This window comes from Triticum aestivum, chromosome 2A (genome assembly GCF_018294505.1).
Source record: "Triticum aestivum cultivar Chinese Spring chromosome 2A, IWGSC CS RefSeq v2.1, whole genome shotgun sequence".
Lineage (NCBI taxonomy): Eukaryota > Viridiplantae > Streptophyta > Magnoliopsida > Poales > Poaceae > Triticum > Triticum aestivum.
The window spans coordinates 540,556,616-540,568,794 of record NC_057797.1 but is presented as its reverse complement, the minus strand read 5'-3'; positions in this window follow the sequence as shown (position 1 = coordinate 540,568,794).

Sequence of the window (12,179 nt, the reverse complement as noted above, 5' to 3'; positions counted from 1 at the left end):
ATTTTTTTCCTTGCTGTTATTAAATAAATAATTCATCTAGACTCTATTTAGATGTGGTTTTATGCTTTTAATTAGTGGTTGTGCCAAGTAGAACCTTTGGGAAGACTTGGGGAAAGTCTTTGCGATCTTGCTGTAAAAAACAGAAACTTTAGCGCTCACGAGATTTGCTGCCATTTTTTACTGGAGAGTGATATTTAGTTAATTATTTTTGAAGATAATTAAAAGATAAATTACTCACGTCCAGAAATTTATTTTAGAATTTTTGGGGTTCCATAAGTATTCGAAACCTACAGATTACTACAGACTATTCTGTTTTTGACAGATTCTGTTTTTCGTGTGTTGTTTGCTTATTTTGATGAATCTATGGCTAGTATTTGAGTGTATGAACCATATAGAAGTTGTAATACAGTAGGTTTAACACCAATATAAATAAATAATGAGTTCATTACAGTACCTCAAGTGGTGGTTTATTTTCTTTTACTAACGGAGCTCATGAGATTTTCTGTTTAAGTTTTGTGTTGTGAAGTTTTCAAGTTTTGGGTAAAGATTTGATGGATTGTGGAACAAGGAGTGGCAAGAGCCTAAGCTTGGGGATGCCCAAGGCACCCCAAGGTAAAATTAAAGGACAACCAAAATCCTAAGATTGGGGATGCCATGGAAGGCATCCCCTCTTTCGTCTTCTTCTATCTGTAACTTTACTTGAGGCTATATTTTTATTCACCACATGATATGTGTTTTGCTTGGAGCGTATTGTATGATTTGAGTATTTGCTTTTTAGTTTACCACAATCATCCTTGCTGTACACACCTTTTTGTAGAGACACACATGAATTAGAATTTATTAGAATACTCTATGTGCTTCACTTATATCTTTTGAGCGAGATAATTTTGCTCTAGTGCTTCGCTTATATCTTTTAGAGCACGGTGGTGGTTTTATTTTATAGAAATTATTGATCTCCCATGCTTCACTTATATTATTTTGGTAGTCCTTTAGAACAGCATGGTAATTTGCTTTGGTTATGAATTTAGTCCTAATATGATAGGCATCCAAGATCGGTATAATAAAAACTTTCATAAAAAGTGCATTGAGTACTAGGAGAATTTTGATACTTCATAATTGTTTTGAGATGTAAAGGTGGTAATATTAGAGTGTGCTAGTTGAGTAGTTATGAATTTGAGAAATACTTGTGTTGAAGTTTGCAAGTCCCGTAGCATGCACGTATGGTGATCGTTGTGTAACAAATTTGAAACATGAGGTGTTATTTGATTGTCTTCCTTATGAGTGGCGGTCGGGGACGAGCGATGGTCTTTTCCTACCAATCTATCCCCCTAGGAGCATGCGCGTAATGCTTGGTTTTTGATGACTTGTAGATTTTTGCAATAAGTATGTGAGTTCTTTATGACTAATGTTGAGTCCATGGATTATACGCACTCTCACCCTTCCATCATTGCTAGCCTCTTCGGTACCATGCATTGCCCTTTCTCACCTTGAGAGTTGGTGCAAACTTCACCGGTGCATCCAAACCCCGTGATATCATACGCTCTATCACACATAAACCTCCTTATATCTTCCTCAAAATAGCCACCATACCTACCTATTATGGCATTTCCATAGCCATTCCGAGATATATTGCCATGCAACTTTCCACCATTCCATTCATCATGACACACATCATCATTGTCATATTGCCTTGCATGATCATGTAGTTGACATCGTATTTGTGGCAAAGCCACCGTTCATAATTTTTTCATACATGTCACTCTTGATTCATTGCCCTTCCCATTACACCACTAGAGGCATTCATATAGAGTCATACTTTGTTCTAGTATCGAGTTGTAATCATTGAGTTGTAAATAAATAGAAGTGTGATGATCGTCATTAATAGAGCATTGTCCCAAATAAAAAAAGAAAGGCCAAATAAAAAAAGGAAGGCCCAAAAAAAGAGAAAAAGAAATAAAAAAGGGGCAATTCTACTATCCTTTTTCCACACTTGTGCTTCAAAGTAGCACCATGATCTTTATGATAGAGAGTCTCTTTGTAGCGACCCAACCTCAAACGGTAAAGCCTATGTGTATCCGTGTCATCCCTGGATCGGTATGCTGGCACACACCGTACATCAATGTATATATCAAAGTGCAATCACATGTATAAATAATGTAAAACTAATATATACCTCATAAATCTCAGCGGAAACAATGGAACGGGTGTGGAGTCCCATCAACGCCAACGGCAAGTTGAGTGTAGACCGTAACCCTACAACGTAACTCTTACTCATTGTAGAAATTCCTGCAACATAAGATGTTGCAACCATGTAGGTCAGTAATTGAATGTACTGGCAAGTCACATCATAAGAATAATGAACCTATTTTTACATGCAATTTGGCTGGTGGAAAGCTCTAAGTTTAGTTTTTGCATAAAGCTAGTTTTTCCCTAGAATAAAAGATATTATTCTACTACTACAATATAGCATAGGATGAGTTGGCAAACCCAACTCAATCCATTCCCAAAGTTTCATTTAAATCCCAACTGTTTAATTAAGAGTGATGAGATCTCCCAGCATTTCCACTACTAGATGCTCAAGTTGTCCGTAACCGGGGACACGGGTAATTGATTAGGTTTTAACACTCTGCAGAGGTTTGCGCACTTTTCCCCACAAGACTCGATCGCCTCCCTTGAAATTCTCGCACTGCCTGGTGTTTGAGAACAGGATGACCGAGACATAGTCTTTCGAAAGTATTTCCCCTTAACCCACGGATAGGCCGATACACCTACTCATTCTACATCTGCTAGCCCATCCCGGAAGGTGTCACACTAACTACTCAACTAAGCCAGAGCCCATATTGGCTTGTGGCTGCACACGTAAGTTTCTAGACATGAGAATACGATTGATCTCTTTGAGCCTGGGCGGACGGACCACTAGTGGTGCACCACCATGGATTTCCCATGCATGCTCCCACTGTACTTCGCCACCATTCAAACCAAACCTCCACCCAGGTAGTTCATTAAGTTATCTTGGTCCTACTTACTACTTTGTCACTCATCTCTCACAATGAACACTTCCCAATCCACGTCTACATTGGCGAGGCAAAATTAAACTTACGCGGTGGTGACAAAGCTATATGGTTCAAACCTACCCCAATGAACTACTAGGTAAAAACGTAGCCAACCTGCATAAATTTTCCTACCATGCATTCCTACTACGACGGACTAAGTGCAGATAAAAAAACATAGGTAATTAAAAGTATGGTCAAATGTGAACTTGCCTGGTAATAGTTGATGAAGATTATATCACTCTCAGAAATTTACTTAATAGAACTATTCGTCACTCTCCAATGAAAATCTATGAAGTCAAACATTGCATTCACATAAGCAATCATTTCAGAGAACAAAATAACATGCAACATGAAAAGACTCGGAAAATCCAAATGAAAACCAACACACATAACTTGCATGCAAATAATTCTAGGTGCTAACAATAAGTGACATAAGGTGCAAAACCGTGATGTGATCTATCGTGCATACCTAGCATAGTAATAAAACTATCATGGACAGATACTAATCGTGTGAAAAGTATAGTGACAATGGTCCAGGTGGTAGGGTTTGGCTACGGTGACACGGTGCAAAAAGAATCACATCAATCGGAGCTACGGTTTAGGAGATATGGCCATTTGAAGTTCGAATTCAAATTTGAATAAAGTTCAAATTTTATTTGGAGAAATTTTACAAACATGATGCTACTGGATAAATCTAATCATGACGAAGAATTTGCCGCTGGTTTCATCGAATTTGGATATACGATTAAAAAGTTGTGGCCAATCTAAGTTTAGGGGCTAAACTAAAATTTACAGGGACCTAGCAGTGAAACAGAAAATAAAATAAATTACAAACAGGCCCTCGGCCACGTGGCGGCTCGTGGTTGGCCGAGCATCGTTCGTTGCAGAAGCTATGCGGCGAACGGCCGTAACTTAGGCAAAACAGTGGCGACGGCTAGAAAAATAATTAAACCGAAGACCGGTTTAACTAAGCCGAACAGTTTACTAAAGCCCGTGGTTAACCGATCTAATTCAAATATAAAAAACCTAAACTAAGCGAACGGGGCGGTGTCTCACGGTGGCGACGATGATGAAGAGGGGATGACGGTGTGGGCATTGGGCGGTGGACAGGGCGGCGGCTCCGGCGCTCCTCGACGATGGGGAAGGAGGCGTCGGGGTCTGACGCGGCGTGGGCAATCCGGTGGTGGAGGCGGGGGTCCTCCGGGTGCACTGGATGGAGCAGAATGAAGGCAACGGGCTCCGGTGAACTGTGCGAACTCCAGCAACTCGGGGTCGTCGGGGCGGTGTATCTAGCACGACCTAGGCGGCAAAATTTTGTCAATTAGATGCACCCCGACGCGGGGAGTCAATTGACAAAGAAGAACGGGGTTGAGGTAGTCTTACGGACGGCGGAACAGACCGGCGAGGTAGCTCCAGCGGGTGAGATCCAAACGACGAAGGCGGCGGCTGTGAGCGGCGTGGGTCGTTGCGGAGTAGCAGAATAGAACGAGGGTGGTCGGGGGAATTTATAGGCACGAGAAGGGGCTGCAGAGACTGCGGATGAGCTCTATCCCGAGCGGAGCGGCCGGCAGTTGCGGGCGGCATGCGCGTGCTCTATCTGAACGGGAGGAGCGGGAGGTTGGAGATGATACGGGCGGCCCCATTTGGCAGCGGCAGCTGCCTGCGAGTGAGAGGGAGATGGCGGGCGTGCGTGCGATGGCCTTCGAGCGCTGGCCCTAGGCCGAAGTTGGCCAGCGGCTGGCTGGGCCGTGCGTTGTGTCCCTGGGCCGAAGTGGTTTCGGTCCAGGCGGGTGTGCGCGTGATTTTTTTTACAGAAAACTTTTCGAGGCCAAAATGAAACAAAACAAATCCCTAAAAATACCATGATAATATCTATAATTATCTCTGAATATCTGTAACACAATGAACATTTAATCAAGCATAGAAGAATTTGAAAATATTTTCCTAATGCATTTAATGCACTTTAGGCCAATCAAATAATTACCAAATAAATTCCAAATAACATTCTAATAATTTCCTCAACTCTTTTATATTTGAGGAAGTCATTTTATCCCCTCTCCTTTATTTTCCTTGAGTGGAAAATAATATTTGAACATTCAAGAAAACTCCAAAATGCAATAAATCATGAGAAGCAAATGATTTCAAGTATTGTTAAAATAACTTCTATTGGTTTCATAATCCATTTCCATATTTTCTTTTTGATATTTGAAGGAGTCATATTTCCTTCCCTCTTTATTTTATTTGAATAAATGGAAATGACTTTGAAACTCAAAATGAAAAAAATAATCAAAAGTGAACCAAGTGAAATTCAAAATTGCTCCTCATCACTTCCCACTCTATTTCATATATTTTTAAGAAGTTCTATTATCTCCTCTCATGAAAATCCTTGAGTGGCATAAAGTTTCTGAGTTGGAATATTTTTCAACTGGAATTCAAATCTTTTTTTTCAAAACCCCCTTTCATTTCTTTAGATGGAAGAAGTCATATTATCTTCACTCTAGGGTTTTGTGATGAATGTGAATTCACGGAGATCAAAATAATGCAAGATGAAAGTTTTGGGAAAGTCCTTTTATTCCCTCTCACATGCAACTTTCAAAAGTTGCAATTTTCCACTCAATTTCACACAACAATCAAACAAACAATCACAATAATTTATTTAGTACAACATTCCAAAATTTAGAATTTTGGGATGTTACACTCTTGTTTTGTCACTCTCATATACTAGTGGGAATTTTTCATTATAGAACTTGGCATGTATATTCCAACAATGGGCTTCCTCAAATGCCCTAGGTCTTAGTGAGCAAGCAAGTTGGATGCACACCCACTTAGTTTCTTTTGTTGAGCTTTCATACATTTATAGCTCTAGTGCATTTGTTGCATGGCAATCCCTACTCCTTGCATTGACATCAATTGATGGGAATCTCCCTATCCCATTGATTAGCCACGTCGATGTGAGACTTTCTCCTTTTTTGTCTTCTCCACATAACCCCCATCATCATATTCTATTCCACCCATAGTGTTATATCCATGGCTCACGCTCATGTATTGCGTGAAAGTTGAAAAAAGTTTGAGATTACTAAAGTGTGAAACAATTGCTTGGCTTGTCATCGGGGTTAGGCATGATGAGAGCATTCTTGTGTGACGAAAATGGAGCATGACCAAACTATATGATTTTGTAGGGATGAACTTTCTTTTGCCATGTTATTTTGAGAATACATAATTGCTTAGTTAGTATGCTTGAAGTATTACTATTTTTATGTCAATATTAAACTTTTGTCTTGAATCTCTCGGATCTGAATATTCATGCCACAATAAAGATAATTACATTGAGAATTATGCTAGGTAGCATTCCACATCAAAAATTCTGTTTTTTTCATTTACCCACTCGAGGATGAGCATGAATTAAGCTTGGGGATGCTTGATACGTCTCCAACGTATCTATAATTTTATATTGTTCCATGCTACTATATTATTTGTTTTGGATATTAATGGGCTTATTTATACACTTTTATATTATTTTTGGGACTAACCTATTAACCCAAGGCCCATTGCAAATTGTTGTTTTTTTGCCTATTTCAGTGTTTCACAGAAAAGGAATATCAAACGGAATCCAAACGGAATAAAACCTTCGGGAGAGTTATTTTTGGAACAAACATGATCCAGTGGACTTGGAGTGGACGTCAAGCAACCAACAAGGAGGCCACGAGGTAGAGGGCGCGCCTACCCCCTGGGCGCCCCCTCCCCCTCGTGGGCCCCTCGTGGCTCCACCGACCTACTTCTTCCTCCTATATATATTCATATACCCTGAAAACATCCAGGAGCACCACGAAACCCTATTTCCACCGCCGCAACCTTCTATACCCAAGAGATCCCATCTTGGGGCCTTTTCCGGAGCTCCGTCGGAGGGGGCATCGATCATGGAGGGCCTCTACATCAACTCCATGGTCCCTCTGATGATGTGTGAGTAGTTTACTTCAGACCTTCGAGTCCATAGCTATTAGCTAGATGGCTTCTTCTCTCTCTTTGAATCTCAATACAAAGTTCTCCTCGATCTTCTTGGAGATCTATTCGATGTAACTCTTTTTGCGGTGTGTTTGTCGAGATCCGATGAATTGTGGGTTTATGATCAAGTCTATCTATGAACAATATTTGATTCTTCTCTGAAATCTTTTATGTATGATTGGTTATCTTTGCAAGTCTCTTTGAATTATCAGTTTGGTTTGGCCTACTAGATTGATCTTTCTTGCAATGGGAGAAGTGCTTAGCTTTGGGTTCAATTTTGTGGTGCTCGATCCCAGTGACAAAAAGGGAAATGACACGTATTGTATTGTTGCCATCGAGAATAAAAAGATGGGGTTTATATCATATTGCTTGAGTTTATCCCTCTACATCATGTCATCTTACCTAATGTGTTACTCTGTTCTTATGAACTTAATACTCTAGATGCATGCTGGATAGCGGTCGATGTGTGGAGTAATAGTAGTAGATGCAGGCAGGAGTCGGTCTACTTGTCATGGATGTGATGGCTATATACATGATTGAGGGAGTCCTAGATTAGGGGGTCTCCGGACAGCCGGACTATATCCTTTGGCCGGACTGTTGGACTATGAATATACAAGATTGAAGACTTCGTCTCGTGTCTGGATGGGACTCTCCTTGGCATGGAAGGCAAGCTAGGAAATACGGATATGGATATCTCCTCCTTTGTAACCGACCTTGTGTAACCCTAACCCTCTCCAGTGTCTATATAAACCGGAGGGTTTTAGTCCGTAGGACAACAACATACAATCATACCATAGGCTAGCTTCTAGGGTTTAGCCTCTCTGATCTCGTGGTAGATCAACTCTTGTATTACCCATATAATCAAGAATAAATCAAGCAGGACGTAGGGTTTTACCTCCATCAAGAGGGCCCAAACCTGGGTAAAACATCGTGTCCCCTGCCTCCTATTACCATCCGCCTTAGACGCACAGTTCGGGACCCCCTACCTGAGATCCGCCGGTTTTGACACCGACATTGGTGCTTTCATTGAGGTTCCTCTGTGTCGTCGCCGTTAGGCTTGATGGATCTTTCGATCATAGTTAGCGATGCAGTCCAGGGTGAGACTTTTCTCCCCGGACAGATTTTTGTATTCGGCGGCTTTGCACTGCGGGACAATTCGCTTGGCCATCTGGAGCAGATCGAAAGTTACACCCCTGGCCACCAGGTCAGGTTTGGAAGCTTAAACTACACTACTGATATTCACGGAGACTTGATCTTCGACGGATTTGAGCCCCTGCCTTGTGCGTCACACGGTCACGATGAGCACGATTTAGCTCTACCATCAGACATTGTTCAGGAGATCGCACCGGCAGCCGCTCCGACCCTCGACTCGGAGCCAGTTGCGCCGTCCATGGACGGGTGGATGGACCCCGCCACAGAGGCCTTATCCTCGGCGGCAATCGAGCCGAACATCGACCTTACCCTGCACGAGAGCCGTGTTGTCAGACTGCCAGATCCTTCCTCGGCCACGGACTCCAAACCGCCTGCGCCCGTTCCTAGCGAATCCGATTGGGCGCCGATCATGGAATTTACCTCCACGGATATTTTTCAGCACTCGCCCTTTGGAGACATACTGAACTCATTAAAGTCTCTCTCCTTGTCAGGAGAGTCCTGGCCGAACTATGTCCGGCAGGATTGGGATGCGGATGATGAAGAAATTCGTCGCCCACCCACCACCCACTTAGTAGCCACTGTCGATGACTTAACTGACATGCTCGACTTCGACTCTGAAGACATCAACGGTATGGACAACGATGCAGGAGACGAACAGGAACCACCGCCCACAGGGCACTGGACGCCCACTTCATCACATGACGTATACATGGTGGACACACCAAAAGAAAACGACGAAGAGGAACGGAAGGACGCAACGAAGGGTTGTCCCCTCGAGAAGCAGTCAAAGCGGTGGCGTAAGCACCGCTCCAAATCCCGCCTCGGCAGAAACAACAATCATATAGACCCAGCATTAGAGCAGGGTGAACCATCGCCGGACCACGGCAACACGCAGAATCAAACCGAACAACCCGACTCTGTCAAAGACAATAGTCCAGACGACATCACACCGGATAGACACCCGGAGCAACAGAATGCCCGTCAAAGGCTTGTCGCCACCGCGAGGAGTCTAAAAAATAAGCAAAGGTTCAAGGCTGCGCAAGACACACTCAGAATCAGATGGAGTAAAGTGCTCAACACAGCAGCGGAGTACGACGGTAATCGCCTCACCAAGAGCTACCCGAAGCGGAAGCTGCTACCTGAATTCGATGAGGAGGCCTTAGATCCCCCGCAACCAAAAATTAAAACGGCCATCTGGCCGGATAGACGACCTCACGGCCAACATAGAGCGGCAAACAATGCCGCACATAAGCCAATACGCGATCCGCGCGAGGACTCGCATCAAAAGGACGACGCAACCAGATCCATCTATGGACCACGCAAGCGCGCTCCAGCATACGATGCAACACAACAAACATCCGAACATCACGGTACACCCAGATACAGGGGTGCTGCACACCCACTATGTTTCACCGACGAGGTGCTGGACTATGAATTTCCAGAGGGATTCAAACCCGTAAACATAGAGGCATACGACGGAACAACAGACCCTGGGGTCTGGATTGAGGACTATATCCTCCATATCCATATGGCTCGAGGAGATGATCTCCACGCCATTAAGTATTTACCCCTCAAACTCAAAGGTCCAGCTCGGCACTGGCTTAAAAGCCTCCCCAAAAGCTCCATTGGAAGCTGGGAAGAGCTCGAAGACGCTTTTCGGGCAAATTTTCAAGGGACTTATGTCCGACCTCCGGATGCGGATGATTTGAGTCATATAACTCAACAGCCCGTAGAGTCAGCCCGAAAGCTTTGGAACAGGTTTCTTACTAAAAAGAACCAAATAGTCGACTGTCCGGACGCCGAAGCCTTGGCAGCTTTTAAGCACAGCATCTGAGACGAATGGCTTGCCAGACACCTCGGCCAAGAAAAGCCGAGAACAATGGCAGCATTAACAAGCCTCATGACCCGCTTTTGCGCGGGCGAGGACAGCTGGCTAGCCCGATGCAGCACTAGCGACCCAAGTACATCCGAAGTTAGAGATGGAAACAGGAAATCACAACGCAGCAAAAATAATAAGCACCGGAATAAAGAAGACAACCCGAAGAGCATGGCGGTAAATGCCGGATTCTGAAGCTCTCGGCCAGGTCAGCAAAAGTCGTCCTCTAAAGGCGCCAGAGATGTCCATCCTAAACAAAATTCTGGACCAAATATGTCAGATCCATAGCACCCCTGGTAAACTGCTAATCATACCCACAAAGAATGTTGGGTCTTCAAGCAGTCCGGCAAGCTCAACGCCGTACACAAGGGGGAGGATACACCAAGCGAAGACAAGGATGAGCCTCTCAAGCAAGACACGGGGGAACAAAAGAAATTTCCACCAGAAGTCAAAACAGTAAACATGTTACACGTGATCAAGGGGAGAAACAAAGCGGCACTCCCAGAGAAATATGCCCAAGGGCCTATCACCGCGGAGTCCTGCCACTGGTCGTCTCAACCGATCACTTTCGACCATCGAGATTACTCAGCAAGTATCCGGCGTGCAGGATGGGCTGCCTTGGTATTAGATCCAATAATTGACGGATACCACTTCACATGAGTCCTGATGGATGGTGGCCGCAGTCTAAACTTGATATATCAGGACACAATCCGCAAAATGGGGATAGACCCAACGAAAATTTGCCATAGCAATACTACCTTTAAAGGAGTAACGCCAGGCCCAGGGGCTCATTGCACGGGCTCCCTGCTACTAGAGGTTATATTCGGCTTCCCCGATAACTTTTGTAGCGAAAATTTAATCTTCCACGTTGCTCCGTTCCAAAGTGGCTATCAAGCACTACTTGGACGCGAAGCTTTTGCTTGCTTTAATGCAATACCGCATTAAGCTTCCCTTACGCTTAAGATGCCCAGTCCACGTGGCATCATTACAGTAAATGGAAATATTGAGCGGTCCCTGCACGCCGAAGAGAGTGCGGCTGCCTTGGCAGCCGCACACTAAAACGGCCTCACCAACTAAAGCATTCGATAGGTCGTCAAGACCATGGACATGGTTAGACAAGTCCGGCGCAGCTATATGTAATTCATACAGGTTTGACGGCCATACCCCTATTACAAATACAAGGGGCTCAACGCGCGCAGACAAGTGGCAATTTTTACTCATCTTTGAATTATACATGGTTTCTTTAAACCTACCTTTTTGCACGACAACTTTTTCACCTAAGTTCCTCTCTTTTACAGATGACCATCGTGCTACACCTGTCCAGGATACGGCACAACGGAGACACAGGCGCAGACGTGCAGCAGGGACCCGTTCCAAGGATTCTTTTTAGATTAAGACCCTGCGTCAACCTTTTTTACTGTCTCTTGTTGATACACATCCCTCGGATTCTCAGTACTATTGAGAAGGATGCTAACGTCTTGGCATGTGGCCATGTCAGGATAATGCATGTACCTGGACACCAGGGGCTTCATACAAAGGGCACTGTTCAGGCCCACAATAAAGACTGAATACCTTAGGGAGTGTTCAGCATCGCGAGTTTGGCCTTATATGCATTAGCTCCGAATCATGTCTTTGGTCAAATGTTGGGTTTTCCTGACTCCTGTGTTTTGCTGCCTTACGTTCCGCTCTATCGGCTAAGGCGGCACTAGGAGAACTACTGCGATTGTGCCCTGGTTCATCCGGACGAGCACCTCAGTAGAGAAAGCCGAAAACTGACTGTCATGATATAGCGTGAGACTGGTCAACCACTCGATGACCTATCGGAATCTTAGAATTCCTCCGCCTTAATGAAGGGTCATTTCCTGGCCGGGCATGTACGCACCCCGAATTCGGGTGAGTGCGGAGCCACCAGGGGCTATATAGTAGCCCCACTGTCAAACTCCTCTGGCTAAGTGAAAGTGTTAAAGCATTATAGTCCAGTTGCCTAGTTCGCTGCGCTATCACCTCCTTAATAGGACCAAGACGTTGGATTAAGTGTGAACACGCGTCTTCTGCGAACACCCCCGCATTATATGCATGGGGGCTGAAGCCGACGA